The sequence below is a fragment of the Pseudophryne corroboree genome, chromosome 7, assembly GCF_028390025.1.
Source record: "Pseudophryne corroboree isolate aPseCor3 chromosome 7, aPseCor3.hap2, whole genome shotgun sequence".
NCBI classification, from domain to species: Eukaryota; Metazoa; Chordata; class Amphibia; order Anura; family Myobatrachidae; genus Pseudophryne; species Pseudophryne corroboree.
The window spans coordinates 135,713,548-135,731,428 of record NC_086450.1 but is presented as its reverse complement, the minus strand read 5'-3'; the positions used below and the strand labels follow the sequence as shown (position 1 = coordinate 135,731,428).

The 17,881-nt window shown below is 46.7% G+C and overlaps 1 protein-coding gene across 7 annotated transcripts in view; it reads left to right on the top strand.

Moving 5' to 3' along the window:
• TANC1 (tetratricopeptide repeat, ankyrin repeat and coiled-coil containing 1) overlaps nucleotides 1-17,881 on the top strand; it is a 426,026-nt gene that overhangs the window by 268,240 nt on the left and 139,905 nt on the right. Inside the window, exon 1 of one of the 7 annotated variants that reach the window (XM_063933683.1) lies at nucleotides 10,823-10,929. The exons of the other annotated variants lie outside the window; for them this stretch is intronic. The gene's annotated coding sequence lies outside the window, so the exon portion shown is untranslated. Of the gene's footprint in view, nucleotides 1-10,822; nucleotides 10,930-17,881 lie in introns of those variants that run through there. 7 annotated transcript variants of the gene reach the window in all.

Sequence of the window (17,881 nt, the reverse complement as noted above, 5' to 3'; positions counted from 1 at the left end):
GACACCTTGGGTGTTCAGATCGGTCTATGTGTTTCCTCCTCTTCCTCTCATACCCAAAGTGTTGAGAATAATAAGAATGAGCAGGGTCAGAACAATCCTCATTGTTCCAGGTTGGCCACGGAGGACTTGGTATCCGGAGCTGCAAGAGTTGCTCACAGAAGATCCGTGGCCTCTTCCTCTAAGGCAGGACCTGCTGCAGCAGGGGCCCTGTCTGTTCCAAGACTTTCTGCGGCTGCGTTTGACGGCATGGCGGTTGAACGCCGAATCCTAGCGGAAAAAGTAATTCCGGAGGAAGTAATTCCTACCCTGATCAAGGCTAGGAAAGACGTGACGTTAAAACATTATCACCGTATATGGCGGAAATATGTTTCTTGGTGTGAGGCCAGAGCTGCTCCTACGGAGGAGTTCCATTTGGGCCGTCTGCTTCACTTCCTTCAAACAGGAGTAACTTTGGGCCTAAAATTAGGGTCCATAAAGGTCCAAATTTCGGCCTTATCCATTTTCTTTCAAAGAGAATTAGCCTCTCTTCCTGAAGTACAGACTTTTGTGAGGGGGGTGCTGCATATTCAGCCTCCCTTTGTGCCTCCGGTGACGCCTTGGGATCTTAACGTGGTGTTACGTTTCCTCAAGTCACCTTGGTTTGAACCACTCAAAACTGTGGAGTTGAAATACCTCACGTGGAAAGTGGTCATGTTATTGGCATTAGCTTCGGCTAGACGTGTTTCAGAATTGGCGGCTTTATCACATAAAAGCCCATACTTGGTTTTTCACGTGGATAGGGCAGAGTTGAGGACTCGTCCTCAATTTCTGCCAAAGGTGGTCTCATCTTTTCATATGAACCAACCTATTGTCGTGCCTGTGGCTACACGGGACTTGGAGGATTCCGAGTCCCTGGATGTGGTCAGGGTTTTGAAGATTTATGTGACCACAACGGCTAGAATCAGGAAGACTGAAGCTCTGTTTGTTCTGTATGTGGCCAACAAGGTTGGCGCTCCTGCTTCAAAGAAGACTATTGCTCGCTGGATCTGTAACACGATTCAGCAGGCGCATTCTATGGCAGGATTGCCATTACCGAAATCGGTTAAGGCCCATTCCACTGGGAAAGTGGGCTCTTCTTGGGCGGCTGCCCGAGGGGTCTCGGCATTACAGTTGTGCCGAGCAGCTACTTGGTCGGGGTCTAACACCTTTGCAAAGTTCTATAAGTTTGATACCCTGGCTGCAGAGTCATCCGCACTCTCCCGCCCGTTTGGGAGCTTTGGTATAATCCCCATGGTCCTTACGGAGTCCCAGCATCCTCAAGGACGTTAGAGAAAATAAGATTTTACTTACCGGTAAATCTATTTCTCGTAGTCCGTAGAGGATGCTGGGTGCCCGTCCCAAGTGCGGACTTCTTCTGCAAGACTTGTATATGGTTATTGCTTACATAAGGGTTATGTTATAGTTTATCGGTTGAACCGTGGCTATGTTGTTGTTCATACTGTTAACTGGGTAGTTTATCACAAGTTATACGGTGTGATTGGTGTGGCTGGTATGGATCTCGCCCTTAGATTTACAAAAATCCTTCCTCGTACTGTCCATCTCCTCTGGGCACAGTTTCCCTAACTGAGGTCTGGAGGAGGGGCATAGAGGGAGGAGCCAGTGCACACCCAGAGTCCAAAGCTTTCTTAAAGTGCCCTATCTCCTGCGGAGCCCGTCTATTCCCCATGGTCCTTACGGAGTCCCAGCATCCTCTACGGACTGCGAGAAATAAATTTACCGGTAAGTAAAATCTTATTTTTATATTGAATACGGTAGAATACAGGTAACCAGTGGAGGGACTGACCGAGTGGATCTGCAGGCGATGAATATCTAGCAAGGAAGATAAGCCTCGCAGCTACATTCAGTATGGATTGTAGTGGTAATAGTCTCATTTTGGGAAGACCAGTTTGGAGACTATTACAATAATCAATGCAGGAGATAATGAGAACATGGATTAGAGTTTTAGCAGTGTCTTGTGTAAGGTATGTCATATTTTGGATATGTTTTTAGATGCATGTAATATGATTTTGAGACAGATTGAATGTGGGGAACAAAGGACAGATCAGAGTCAAGGATGACACTTAGGCAGTGAGCTTGTGGAGTAGGGTAGATTGTTGAGTTTTCAACAGTGATAGAGATATCAGGTTGGTACCTACTATTGGCCGGTGGAAATATAATTAACTCTGTTTTTGAAATATTATGTTTGAGGTGGCCAGATGTCATCCAGGATGAAATGGCAGAAAGGCATTCAGTAAGACGGCCCATTACAGATAGAGACAAATCAGGGGAGGATAGGTAGATTTGAGTATCCTCTCCATACTGATGATACTGAAATTCAAAAGAGCTGATTAGTTTACCAAGAGATGAGGTATAGTTTGAGGAAAGCAGAGGACCTAAGACTGAGCCTTGTGGTACTCCCAACTGAAAGAGTTAGCGAAGAGGAGTTAGATTCAGAGAAGCAAACACAGAAGGAGTGATTCAATAGGTAGGATAGGAACCAAGAAAGGGCTGTGTCTTTAAGACTTAGGGATTGTAGTGTCTGTATGAGAAGAGAGTGGTCAACTGTTTCAAATGCAGCAGATAGATCTAGAAGAATAAGTAGTGAGTAGTGGCCTTTAGACTTCGTAGTGACCAAATCATTAACCACTTTAGTTAGTGCTGTCTCTGTGGAGTGTTGGGAACAGAAGCCTGACTGAAGTGTGTCCAATAAATTGTGTGAGTTATGAAAGTGTGTGAGTCGAGTATAGGCAAGTCTCTCAAGTAGCTTAGCAAGAAATAGGAGCTGAGAAAGAGGGCGGTAGTTTGAGAGAGAGTTAGGGTCAGAATTTAGTTTTTTTTAAATGGGAGTAATCACTGCATGCTTGAAGAGTGAAGGAAAAATACCAGTAGAGAGAGAGTGATTACAGATGTTAGTTAAGGTAGGGATGAGCACCGTAGACAGAGCTTTACTTATTTGTGAGGGTAAAGGATCAAGAGGAGAGGTAGTAGAGAAGCAGGATGAGAAGAGTGATGATACTTTGTCTTAATTTGTGGGATCAAATGAAGAGTGTGCCAGAGGGTTCAGGTAAAGAACTAAGCAGGTCACTGGCTGACGAAGAGCATACCAATTCATCTCGGATCTTATAGCTCTTCTCCTTGAAGTAGGGATCAAGGTCTTGTGCCTTGATAGTGGCTGGTGGGGTAGGTGAGGAAGGATTCAGAAGTGATTTAAATGTATTAAAGAGTTGTTTTGGTGTTAGAGGCTTGAGCAGAGATGAGAGTTTGGAAATATGTTTGTTTGGCAGTGTCCAGGGCATTTCAATAAGAGTGGTAGACCGTTTTATATGTGAGGAAGTCGCTTGAAATGAGAGATTTACGCCACTGATGATCAAGTTTACGTGTGATTTTTTTTTTGTAGATGTCTTGTTAATTTAGAGTGCCATGGTTGACATCTAGGCCTACATGGAGTGTGATGGGTAGCTGGAGCCACTTCATCAAGGGTTATTTCAAGAGTCTGGTTCAGGTGTGATACAGCTATTTCAGGAAAGGTGAATGCAGTTGTTGGCGTGAGGTGGAAAGTTCTTGAAAATTAATTGTGTTAATATTTCTGCGGGTTTGAGGAGGATTGGAGGTCTTCAGCAACACAGAGTTTGAATTAATGGAGGAGAGCATGCAGGTGATAAGGTTGTGATCTGAGAGGGGGAAAGGATTGTTAGTGAGTTCAGAAATGGCACATAGTCTGGTGAATACTAGATCAAGGCAGTGGCCCTCCCGATAAGTAGAGGAGTCGGTCCATTGGGAGAGGCCAAAAGAGGAAGTTAGAGAGAGTAGTTTGGAGGCATGAGCAGCAGATTTTGGACAATCAATAGCAATATTGAAATCACCCATGATGGTGGAGATATCAGAGGATAGGAAGTGAGGGAACCAGGCAGAAAACTCTTCCAGAAATTGTTTGGGATGCCCAGGTGGGCGATAGATAGCTGCAGCATGCAGAGAGAAAGGAGCGTAACCCTGATGGAATGTACTTCAAATGATGTAAATGTGAGTGATGGAACCTGTGGTAGAACAGTGTATGATAGATTGGTAAATTAATAATCCAACCCCACCTCCTTTATGGTTACCAGACCTGGAGGTGTGTGTGAAGTGGAGACCACCATGTGACAGTGCTGCAGGGGAGGCAGTGTCTGATTCTGTGAGCCATGTTTCTGTTATAGCCAGCAGATTGAAGTTGTTAGATATAAAGAGGTCATGGATGGATGTTCATTTGTTACAAACAAAGCGTGCATTCCATAAGGCACATTTTAGTGGTCTGGAGGGTGATGGAGGACATGTGATATTTATGAGGTTAGCTGTATTTCTATATTTCTGTGACTCAGGTGAATGTGAGCGATGCAAGTGGTTAGGTCCTGGATTTGGTGAAATGTCACCAGCTATCAGAAGCAGAAGAGAGAGATAAATGTGGGTGTCAGAGGTTTGTGAAAGTTTTTTATGGTGAGAGGTTGTAGATGTTATTGTCAAAGAATATAGGGAAGTAAAAAAGCACATGAGTGTTAATAAAACGACAGTGAATAATGGAGGGGGCAACATGTACAGAGGGTGAGTTGCTGGGAGATTGAAGGATGTAATGGCCTTTATGAATACTCCATGAAGTGCAATGCAGAAAATCAGTTTGTGGTACATGGTTCGTTTGAGATTAAAGCAAAGTTATCTTTAAGCCCACAATTCATTTGGTTGCTGAAAGTCAAAAAGCAAGTGACCCTAAATATTAGGATACATTTTGCAGATGATTGTGTCAATAAATCTGCAATGTATGGGGTACACAGATCACAGATTTCGGCCACAAATCAATTGGGATTGTCAAATCAGGTTTTTCAACATGTTTAATATCACAGATAAATTGGCACTGTAGAATGTTAGTGTATGGGTAACAATCAGCAGTTCTGTAGACCGTTTCTAGCAAGCTGATGAGTCTTTCAAGATTGGCAGATCTGTTTAGCTGAAAATGATCTGCAAATCACTGAAATATATCTAATGTATGGGCAAAGTAAGATGGATTGGGGAAATAATATATCTGGGAAATCACAGCATCTGTGAAACAATAAGTTGTGTTTGCTGATGTATGGGCCCCTTAAGCCAGGTGACTCTAGTAATAGTATTTGCAGTTATAAATGTACTCCTTACATATTGCTGCCCAACCACTACTGTTGCCAGATGGGGTGTAGTGGTCTGACCCACTACAGGACACCTGTGGTGGAAGAAGAAAGCTAGCTGTCATAGATTTCTCTATCTATGGGAAAAGCCACTAACTAGAGCACATTACCCATGTACCGGTTACTTAGTATCATGGTGTTACATGGCATGGGGAGAGTAGGTACTCTACAATTCCATGCAAATATGGTATGGGCAGATCAAATAGACTCTACTGTATATACCAGTGGTTCCCAAACTTTTTTGACTCACTGTGCCCTATCAGAAGTTTTGTCACGTCACCCCTAGGCCACAAGTTTCTCATTGAGAAATTTAGAAAAAATTGTAAATTAAGTAAATTGTGTTTATATGTCATCCTTAGGTTTAGTTATGTGGTGAGGGACAGGATGTGCTTCTCTTTGTACACATTTTATGATTGGCAGCCCCTAGCACTCGTTTTGCCTATTACATTGACCATAAATAATTTTGAATTGGTGCTGGACCACCATCGCATGGCACCCATGCAGGAACCTTGCAGCTCCTAGGGTGCCACGGCACACAGTTTGAGAACCGCTGGTATATACAAAACTTGCACATTACTTATATAGTTCTTGCAGCTTTCAATGAAAATTATTTAAGTAACTGTTAGAAAGCCTTGCACAAGTTTATGGAATTTGTATTGGGGGTTATTAGTATTATTGTGGTGATAATGTATTTAATAGCAGCTAATTTTACAATTAGTTATTACACAGCACCTTACAGAGGAGATTATATATAATAAGACTTTAAACCTACCGGTAAATCTTTTTCTCCTAGTCCGTAGAGGATGCTGGGGACTCCGTAAGGACCATGGGGTATAGATGGGCTCCGCAGGAGACATGGGCACTATAAAGAACTTTAGAATGGTTGTGCACTGGCTCCTCCCTCTATGCCCCTCCTCCAGACCTCAGTTAGAGAAACTGTGCCCAGAGGAGACGGACAGTACGAGGAAAGTGGAGAAAGCGGCCCAAGTGGAAATCTTCCGTAGGAGCATTCTTGGCTTCACACCAAGATACATATATCCTCCAAATACGGTGATAATGTTTCGCCATCACGTCCTTCCTAGCCTTTATCAGAGTAGGGATGACTTCCTCCGGAATACCTTTGCCAGCTAGGATTCGGTGTTCAACCGCAATGCCGTCAAACGTAACCGCGGTAAGTCTTGGAACACGCAGGGCCCCTGCAGCAACAGGTCCTCCCTGAGAGGAAGAGGCCACTGATCTTCTGTGAGCATCTCCTGAAGAGCTGAATACCAGGCCCTTCGAGGCCAATCTGGAACAATGAGTATTGTCTGTACTCTTTTTCGTCTTATGATTCTCAATATTTTTGAGATGAGAGGAAGAGGAGGGAACACATAGGCCGACTGAAACACCCATGGTGTCACCAGGGCGTCCACCACTACTGCCTGAGGGTCTCTTGACCTGGCACAATACCTCCGAAGCTTCATGTCTATTTGAGGAAGTCCCCAAAGACTTGTTATCTCTGCAAAAACTTCTTGATGAAGTCCCCACTCTCCTGGATGGAGATCGTGTCTGCTGAGGAAGTCTGCTTCCCAGTTGTCCACTCCCGGAATGAATACCGCTGACAGAGCGCTTACGTGATTTTCTGCTCAGCGCAGAATCCTGGTGGCTTCCGCCATTGCCACTCTGCTCCTAGTCCTGCCTTGGCGGTTTGTGACGTTGTCTGATTGAATCAGAACCGGTAGGTCGCGAAGAAGATTCTCCGCTTGTCGTAGGCCGTTGTATATGGCCCTCAATTCCAGGACGTTGGATGTGTAGACAAGCCTCCTGGCTTGACCATAGTCCCTGAAAATTTCTTCCCTGTGTGACTGCTCCCCATCCTCGGAGGCTCGCGTCCGTGGTCACCAGAACCCAGTCTTGAATGCCGAATCTGCGACCCTCTAGAAGGTGAGCACTCTGCAGCCACCACAGGAGAGACACCCTGGCCCTGGGGGACAGGGTTATTTTCTGATGTATTTGAAGATGGGACCCGGACCACTTGCCCAGAAGGTCCCACTGAAAAGTCCTCGCATGAAACCTGCCGAAGGGGATGGCCTCGTAGGTCGCCACCATTTCCCCAGTACTCGAGTGCATTGATGTACTTGACACTCTTTTCGGTTTTAGCAAGTCTCTGACCATGTTCTGGAGTTCCTGGGCTTTTTCCAATGGGAGAAAAACCCTCTTTTGTTCTGTGTCCAGAATCATGCCTAAGAACGACAGCCGAGTCGTAGGAACCAACTATGACTTTGGTAGATTTAGAATCCAGCCATGCTGTTGCAGCACTCTCAGGAAGAGCGACACGCTTTTCTGCAACTGTTCCTTTTATCTAGCTTTTATCAGGAGATCGTCCAAGTACGGGATAATTGTGACTCCTTTCCTGCACAGGAGCACCATCATTTCCGCCATGACCTTTGTGAAAACTCTCGGGGCTGTGGAAAGCCCAAACGGCAACGTCTGAAACTGGTAATGACAGTCCTGTAGAGCGAATCTCAGGTATGCCTGATGAGGAGGATATATGGGGACGTGAAGGTATGCATCCCTTATGTCTATTGACACCATAAAATCACCCCCTTCCAGGCTGGAGATAACCGCCCTGAGCGATTTCCATCTTAAACTTGAACCTTTTCAAGTACAGGTTTAGGGATTTTAAATTTAGAATGGGTCTGACCGAGCCATCCGGTTTCGGGACCACAAACAGGGTTGAATAGTACCCCTTTCCCTGTTGAATTAGGGGAACCTTGATAATCACTTGCTGTTGACATAGCTTTCGAATTGCAGCTAAAACTATCTCCCTCTCTGGAGGATAAGCTGGTAAAGCCGATTTGTAGAATCGGCGAGGAGGCACGTCTTCGAATTCCAGCTTGTAGCCTTGGGATACAATTTCCACCGCCCAAGGATCCACGTCCGACTGAACCCAGACGTGGCTGAAAAGTCGAAGACGTGCCCCCACCGGCGCGGACTCCCTCAGTGGAGCCCCAGCGTCATGCGGTGGATTTTGTAGAAGCCGGGGAGGACTTCTGCTCCTGGGAACTAGCCGTAGCAGGCATTATTTTCCCTCTACCCTTACCTCTGGCAAGGAAGGAAGAGCCCCGACCTCTTCTGGACTTATGCGACCGAAAGGACTGCATCTGATACTGTGGTGTTTTCTTTTGCTGTGGGGGAACATAAGGAAAAAAGGTAGATTTACCCGCGGTAGCCGTGGAAACCAGGTCCGTGAGACCTTCCCCAAATAAAACCTCACCCTTGTAAGGCAAAACTTCCATATGCCTTTTTGAGTCTGCATCACCCGTCCATTGGCGGGTCCACAATGCTCGCCTAGCAGAAATCGCCATGGAGTTGGCTCTTGAACCTAGCAGTCCCAACGTCTCTCTGAGCGTCTCTCATATATAAGACTGCGTCTTTAATGTGACCTAAGGTCAATAAAATGGTATCCCTATGTAGGGTATCAATATCAGCTGACAAGGTATCTGTCCAAGCTGCTACAGCGCTACAAACCCAAGCCGATGCTATTGCCGGTCTGAGTAAGGCACCCGTATGTGTCTATATTGATTTTAAAGTCGTTTCCTGTCTGCGATCAGCAGGATCCTTGAGGGCTGCCGTGTCTGGAGACGGTAGCGCCACCTTCTTGGATAAGGGCGTTAAAGCCTTGTCCACCCTGGGTGAGGATTCCCACCGTATTCTGTCCTGTGCAGGGAAAGGATACGCCATAAGAATTCTTTTGGGAATCTGCAGTTTCTTGTCTGGAGATTCCCAAGCCTTTTCAAATAACGCATTCAGCTCATGAGATGGGGGAAAGGTTACCTCAGGTTTCTTTTCCTGTACCCTCGTGTCAGGGACAGAGGGGTCATCTGTGATATGTAAAACATCTTTTTTTGAAATAATCATATAATGAATGCTTTTGGCCACCCTTGGGTGTAACCTCGTATCATCGTAATCGACACTGGAGTCAGAATCCGTGTCTGTATCAGTGTCTGCTATTTGGGATAGGGGACGTTTTTGAGACCCCAAAGGGACACAGTCAAAGCCATTGATTGACTCCCTGTATTATCCCTGGACTCTGCTTTGTCTAATCTCTTATGTAACAAAGTCACATTTGCATTTAAAACATTCCACATGTCCAGCCAATCATGTGTCGGCGCTGCCGACGGAGACACCACAATCATCTGCTCCACCTCCTCCTTAGACGAGCCTTCCGCTTCAGACATGACGGCACACGCGTACCGACACCCCTCCACACACAGGGATATATTTATATGGAGACAGTTCCCCAATAAGGCCCTTTGGAGCGACAGAGAGAGTATGCCAGCACACACCCAGCGCCTACTAACACTGGAAACAAAATCCCCAGATAAACAGCGCTTTTATTTAATTATATGTATATATCTATACACTCACTGCGCCTTACAAGTGCCCCCCTCCTCTTTTTTGCCCTGTGTCACCGTGTTCAGCAGGGGGAGAGTCCGGGGAGCCAGCTTCTCTGCAGTGTGCTGTGGAGAAAATGGCGCTGGTTAGTGATGTGGGATCAAGCTCCGCCCCCTCAGCGGCGGGCTTCGGTCCCGCTCAATTTTTCAATACTGGCGGGGGATATTAATATATATTGCCTCCGTAGCCTAAATATTGCCTTTTAGCCAGTCCTAGAGGTTTATTATTGCTGCCCAGGGCGCCCCCCCTGCGCCCTGCACCCATCCGTGCCTGCGGTGTGTGTTGTGTGTGGGAGCAATGGCGCGTTACCTCAGAGAAGATCTGAAGTCTTCTGACGCCTTTGAAGTCTTCTTTCTTCTTATACTCACCCGGCTTCTATCTTCCGGCTCTGTGAGGAGGACGGTGGCGCGGTTCCGGGATGAACGGCGAGGGTGATACCTGCGTTCCGACCCTCTGGAGCTAATGGTGTCCAGGAGCCTAAGAAGCAGGGCCTATCACTTAAGTAGGTCTGCTTCTCTCTCCTCAGTCCTACGATGCAGGGAGCCTGTTGCCAGCAGTGCTCCCTGAAAATAAAAAACCTAACAAAAATCTTTTTCAGAGAAACTCGGTAGAGCTCCCCTGTAATGCACCCAGTCTCCTGGGCACAGGATCTAACTAAGGTATGGAGGAGGGGCATAGAGGGAGGAGCCAGTGCACACCCATTCTAAAGTTCTTTATAGTGCCCATGTCTCCCGCGGAGCCCGTCTATACCCCATGGTCCTTACGGAGTCCCCAGCATCCTCTAGGACGTAAGAGAAATAAATAAATATATACATACATACATACATACATACATACATACATTCATACATACACTCTTACCTGTGTAGTGCTACACATTACAACATGAAATGTGGCCTGCAGACAAGCAAATAGTCTGCTCCTTGCCCCCTGTTACCACCCTACCGTCATTTGGTTGCTCCCCTAACCTGGGTGTAGTGCGCTACCAGTAAAGAACACAGTGTCATCTCTGTGTACAAGCTTTGGAGACACTGGAGCCTTTGATGTGATTAACGCAACCTCTGAACCAGGTACAGTGTTTGTACCAGGGAGCTGCTGTCAGCATTGTGTGCCCTTTGCTTCCATCTGTATGTTTGGTCAGATTTTCTGATTTGCTCAGCTGACGGGAGAATTACTTGTCCTGCTGTGTCAGCCACAACCAGGCAGAATCTCCAGCACAATCCGTGATAAAAAGCCAGCAGTAAAGCCATATAGAGGTCCCAGGCTGTAAAGTCACTACCCAGAGGTAAGATTAGCACACTTTGTCCTTTGAAGAGTGCGACAGACTAATAAAAGCAGATAGCTTTTTTTCTTTTTAAGTGGCCTAACATTTGTTTTTGTCTTGGCTGTTGACAGAATCCTATATTTAGCCTTGTGTGGTGGGGACCAGTGTTTAATATGACAAGACATGTCCATTCACAAAGATATTACTGGAGCCATACAGGTGCATCAACATTATTGACGTGAATGGTCACCCATAGCAGGGATGGAGTTACGTGCACAATGTGTGCTAAATTGTAACAGATTAGTTGAGTTGTAAATATTTTGGTTCTTTCCGTTAATAACAAGAAACATTTATTTCAGTTTGTCAGTTCTAAAACTCATTGGGAAATGTTCTAGAACAAAGAACACAGAAATGTTTTTATTTGTTTGGGGTTTTTTTATTTGCATTTAATTAATTCAAGATAATTTTGGTAATAGTTACAGTAGATACAAAAATGTTCACAGGAAAGAGTTCTGTAACGGCCAAGAATTCTTGGAGCGCCATCTTGTGGGAGAATGAAATCAGACATGCTGCAAAATAAGCTTGGATGACCATCTCTGTTCCATTGAACCAATCATGGCATTACTTTGTATCTCCTTATTTGCAGGGTCCTTTAAGGAATAACTTCTACTGTTTTTTTGTTTTATATATAAAAATTTAAGATGTTTCTCCAGACTGTTACTTAAAGTGAAATTACAGTTCTGTGATTGTATTTATTCTCTACAGTGTCATGTTATGTGACGCAGATAGCTCTCCGGAAGTATAAATATACACACGCATACAGGTCAAGTATGCCTTATCCAAAATGCTTGGGACCAGAAGCATTTTGGATAACGGTTTATGTCATATTTCTGAATTTTTATGCCCCCACTATAGTGTCAGTTACACATAATGCTCCCAGTATAGTAGCAGATACAAGTAATTCCCCCAGTATAGTGCCAGCTACACATGATGTCTCCCTGTATAGTGCTGGTTACACATAATGCCCCCCAGTATAGTGCTAGTTACACATAATGTCCCCCAGTATAGTGCCAGTTACACATAATGTCCCTGAGTATAGTGCCTATAACACATAATGCCCCCATGACACCCTCATTCCCCTGTGCAGCATGCCCCAGAGACTTACATTAGCAGGATGTTCCCTCATGGGCATGCTCCTTCAGGGGACAGGGCTCCGGCTGTAAGGGCTGCGGCTTTAAGGGCTCTGTCTATCAAGGCGGAGGCTGTCTGTTAGGGCCCCACGGCTCCCTGCTGGCTGCTTCACACGGCCGCATGGGTGCCAGTGGGCAGTGCAGGCAGCATGGCAACGTCGCCGTAAGCGGATGGAGGCGGAACGCCAGGGACACAGTTCTGCCCTGTTCCGACCTGGCAATGGGCCGCAAAATGATGCAGTAGGGTGCCGCATTTGAGCCGTGAGTGTGACACCCCTGATGCAAGCTCTTTTGGCCAGGGCTCTCAGTCTTTTCTGCCTCTTTTCTGAAGTAATGTAACTACAGGTTGAGTATCTCTTATCCAAAATGCTTGGGACCAGAGGTATTTTGGATATCGGATTTTTCCGTATTTTGGAATAATTGCATACTATAATGGGATATCATGGTGGGATGCAGTCAGTTTACCTCCAATCAAAATCCCGACGTTCAAAATCCCGACACCAATTGACCGATGGTTAAAATCCCGACAAGGTCAAAATCCCGACATGGACAAAATACCGACATTTAAAATACCGACAAGGTCAAAATACCGACATGTAAAATGCCGACAGGTCAAAATACCGACATGAGATTTTCATGATTTTTTCCATTGAAATCGATTTGTTCATACTTTACCATCCCAGTGGACCTGGAGGGGGAATATAATAGTGTGCCAAGCGCAGCGAGGCACCGTGCCCGAAGCATGGCGAGCGCAGCGAGCCATGCGAAGGGACGCGGTACACTTTATATGGTGTCCATGTTGACTTATGTCGACATACACACACAAAAACAACAAAAACGCATGTCGGTATTTTGACCTGTCGGCATTTTACATGTCGGTATTTTGAACTTGTCGGTATTTTAAATGTCGGTATTTTGTCCATGTCGGGATTTTGACCATCGGTCAATTGGTGTCTGGATTTTGAACGTCGGGATTTTGATTGGAGGTATTTCATACCGATCCCATCATGGTGATGGGACCTAATTCTAAGCACAGAATGCATCTGTGTTTCATATACACCTTATACACACAGCCTGAAGCCAATTTTAGCCAATATTTTTTATAACTTTGTGCATTAAACAAAGTGTGTGTACATTCACACAATTCATTTATGTTTCATATACACCTTATACACACAGCCTGAAGGTCATTTAATACAATATTTTCTCTGACGTCCTAGTGGATGCTGGGGACTCCGTCAGGACCATGGGGAATAGCGGCTCCGCAGGAGACAGGGCATAAAATTTAAAAGTTTGACCACTAGGTGGTGTGTACTGGCTCCTCCCCCTATGACCCTCCTACAAGCCCCAGTTAGGTTTTTGTGCCCGTCCGAGCAGGGTGCAATCTAGGTGGCTCTCATAAAGAGCTGCTTAGAGTAAAAGTTTTGATAGTTTTATTATTTTCAGTGAGTCCTGCTGGCAACAGGCTCACTGCAACGAGGGACCTAGGGGAGAAGAAGTGAACTCACCTGCGTGCAGGATGGATTTGCTTCTTAGGCTACTGGACACTAGCTCCAGAGGGACGATCACAGGTACAGCCTGGATGGGTCACCGGAGCCGCGCCGCCGACCCCCTTGCAGATGCCGAAGTAAGAAGAGGTCCAGAAACCGGCGGCTGAAGGCTTTTCAGTCTTCATGAGGTAGCGCACAGCACTGCAGCTGTGCGCCATTGCGCTCAGGCACACTTCACACCGGCGGTCACTGAGGGTGCAGGGCGCTGGGGGGGGCGCCCTGGGCAGCAATGTTAATACCTTTCTGGCTAAAAAGAATACATCACATATAGTCCATGAGGCTATATGGATGTATTTCACCCCTGCCAGGTCTCAGAAAAACCGGGAGAAGAGCCCGCCGGAATAGGGGGCGGGGCCTATCTCCTCAGCACACAGCGCCATTTTCCTACACAGCTCCGCTGCTAGGAAGGCTCCCAGGCTCTCCCCTGCACTGCACTACAGAAACAGGGTAAAAAACAGAGAGGGGGGGCATTTTTTGGCGATATTATATATATTTTAAGCAGCTATAAGGAAACACTTATATAAGGTTGTTCCTATATAATTATAGCGCTTTGGTGTGTGCTGGCAAACTCTCCCTCTGTCTCCCCAAAGGGCTAGTGGGGTCCTGTCTTCTATCAGAGCATTCCCTGTGTGTCTGCTGTGTGTCGGTACGTGTGTGTCGACATGTATGAGGACGATGTTGGTGTGGAGGCGGAGCAATTGCCGGTAATGGTGATGTCACCCCCTAGGGAGTCGACACCGGAATGGATGGCTTTGTTTATGGAATTACGTGATAATGTCAGCACGCTGCAAAAGTCGGTTGACGACATGAGACGACCGGCAAACCAGTTAGTACCTGTACAGGCGTCTCAAACACCGTCAGGGGCTGTAAAACGCCCTTTGCCTCAGTCGGTCGACACAGACCCAGACACGGACACCGAATCTAGTGTCGACGGTGAAGAAACGAACGTATTTTCCAGTAGGGCCACACGTTATATGATCACGGCAATGAAGGAGGCTTTGCATATCTCTGATACTGCAAGTACCACAAAAAGGGGTATTATGTGGGGTCTGAAAAAACTACCTGTAGTTTTTCCTGAATCAGAGGAATTGAATGACGTGTGTGATGAAGCGTGGGTTACCCCTGATAAAAAACTGCTAATTTCAAAGAAGTTATTGGCGTTATACCCTTTCCCGCCAGAGGTTAGGGCGCGCTGGGAAACACCCCCTAGGGTGGACAAGGCGCTCACACGTTTATCCAAACAAGTGGCGTTACCGTCTCCTGATACGGCCGCCCTCAAGGATCCAGCTGATAGGAGGCTGGAAAATACTCTAAAAAGTATATACACACATACTGGTGTTATACTGCGACCAGCAATCGCCTCAGCCTGGATGTGCAGTGCTGGGGTGGCTTGGTCGGATTCCCTGACTGAAAATATTGATACCCTGGATAGGGACAGTATTTTATTGACTATAGAGCAATTAAAGGATGCATTCCTTTATATGCGAGATGCACAGAGGGATATCTGCACTCTGGCATCAAGAGTAAGTGCGATGTCCATATTTGCCAGAAGAAGTCTATGGACACGACAGTGGTCAGGCGATGCGGATTCCAAACGGCATATGGAAGTATTGCCGTATAAAGGGGAGGAATTATTTGGGGTCGGTCTATCGGATTTGGTAGCCACGGCAACAGCCGGGAAGTCCACCTTTTTACCTCAAGTCCCCTCCCAGCAGAAAAAGACGCAGTCTTTTCAGCCGCAGTCCTTTCGTTCCTATAAGAACAAGCGAGCAAAAGGACATTCATATTTGCCCCGAGGCAAAGGAAAGGGTAAGAGACTGCAGCAAGCAGCCCCTTCCCAGGAGCAGAAGTCCTCCCCGGCTTCTGCAAAGGCCTCAGCATGACGCTGGGACCTTACAAGCGGACTCAGGGGCGGTGGGGGGTCGCCTCAAGAATTTCAGCGCACAGTGGGCTCACTCGCAGGTGGACCCCTGGATCCTGCAGGTAGTATCTCAGGGTTACAGGTTGGAATTCGAGAAGTCTCCCCCTCGCCGGTTCCTAAAATCTGCTTTGCCAACGTCTCCCTCAGACAGGGCGACGGTATTGGAAGCCATTCACAAGCTGTATTCTCAGCAGGTGATAATCAAGGTACCCCTTCTACAACAGGGAAAGGGGTATTACTCCACGCTATTTGTGGTACCGAAGCCGGACGGCTCGGTAAGACCTATTCTAAATCTGAAATCTCTGAACCTGTACATACAAAAATTCAAGTTCAAGATGGAGTCACTCAGAGCAGTGATAGCGAATCTGGAAGAAGGGGATTTTATGGTGTCCTTGGACATCAAGGATGCTTACCTTCATGTCCCAATTTGCCCTTCACACCAAGGGTACCTCAGGTTCGTGGTACAAAACTGTCATTATCAGTTTCAGACGCTGCCGTTTGGATTGTCCACGGCACCCAGGGTCTTTACCAAGGTAATGGCCGAAATGATGATCCTTCTTCGAAGAGAAGGCGTATTAATTATCCCTTACTTGGACGATCTCCTGATAAGGGCAAGATCCAGAGAACAGCTGGAGGTCGGAGTAGCACTAACTCAAGTAGTGCTCCAACAGCACGGGTGGATTCTGAATTTTCCAAAATCCCAACTGATCCCGACGACACGTCTGCTGTTCCTAGGGATGATTCTGGACACTGTTCAGAAAAAGGTATTTCTTCCGGAGGAGAAAGCCAGGGAGTTATCCGAACTCGTCAGGAACCTCCTAAAACCAGGGACAGTGTCTGTGCATCAATGCACAAGAGTCCTGGGAAAAATGGTGGCTTCTTACGAAGCGATTCCATTCGGCAGATTCCATGCACGAATTTTTCAGTGGGATCTGCTAGACAAATGGTCCGGATCGCATCTGCAGATGCATCAGCGGATAAAATTGTCGACAAGGACAAGGGTCTCTCTGCTATGGTGGTTGCAGAGTGCTCATCTGTTAGAGGGCCGCAGATTCGGCATACAGAACTGGGTCCTAGTGACCACGGATGCCAGCCTGAGAGGCTGGGGAGCGGTCACACAAGGAAGAAACTTCCAGGGCGTGTGGTCAAGCCTGGAAACGTCTCTTCACATAAATATACTGGAACTAAGAGCAATCTACAATGCTCTAAGCCCGGCAAAACCTCTGCTTCAGGGTCAGCCGGTGTTGATCCAGTCGGACAACATCACGGCAGTCGCCCACGTAAACAGACAGGGCGGCACAAGAAGCAGGAGGGCAATGGCAGAAGCTGCAAGGATTCTTCGCTGGGCGGAAAATCATGTGATAGCACTGTCAGCAGTGTTCATCCCGGGAGTGGACAACTGGGAAGCAGACTTCCTCAGCAGACACGATCTTCACCCGGGAGAGTGGGGACTTCATCCAGAAGTCTTCCACATGATTGTAGTCCATTGGGAAAGACCAATGGTGGACATGATGGCGTCCCGCCTCAACAAAAAACTGGACAGGTATTGCGCCAGGTCAAGAGACCCTCAGGCAATAGCTGTGGACGCTCTGGTAACACCATGGGTGTACCAGTCAGTGTATGTGTTCCCTCCTCTGCCTCTCATACCCAAGGTACTGAGAATTATAAGGGACCGTGTCTATTCCAAGACTTACCGCGGCTGCGTTTTGACGGCATGGCGGTTGAACGCCGGATCCTAAGGGAAAAAGGCATTCCGGAAGAGGTCATCCCTACCCTGGTCAAAGCCAGGAAGGAGGTGACTGCACAACATTATCACCGCATTTGGAGAAAATATGTTGCATGGTGTGAGGCCAGGAAGGCCCCGACAGAGGAATTTCAACTGGGTCGATTCCTACATTTCCTGCAAACAGGATTATCTATGGGCCTCAAATTAGGGTCCATTAAGGTTCAAATTTCGGCCCTGTCGATTTTCTTCCAGAAAGAATTGGCTTCAGTTCCTGAAGTCCAGACTTTTGTAAAAGGAGTACTACATATACAGCCCCCGGTTGTGCCCCCAGTGGCACCGTGGGATCTCAATGTAGTTTTGGATTTTCTCAAATCCCATTGGTTTGAGCCACTCAAATCGGTAGATTTGAAATATCTTACATGGAAAGTAACCATGCTACTGGCCCTGGTTTCAGCCAGGAGAGTGTCGGAATTGGCGGCTTTATCGTATAAAAGCCCATATCTGATTTTCCATTCGGACAGGGCAGAATTGAGGACGCGTCCTCATTTTCTGCCTAAGGTGGTATCAGCGTTTCACCTGAACCAGC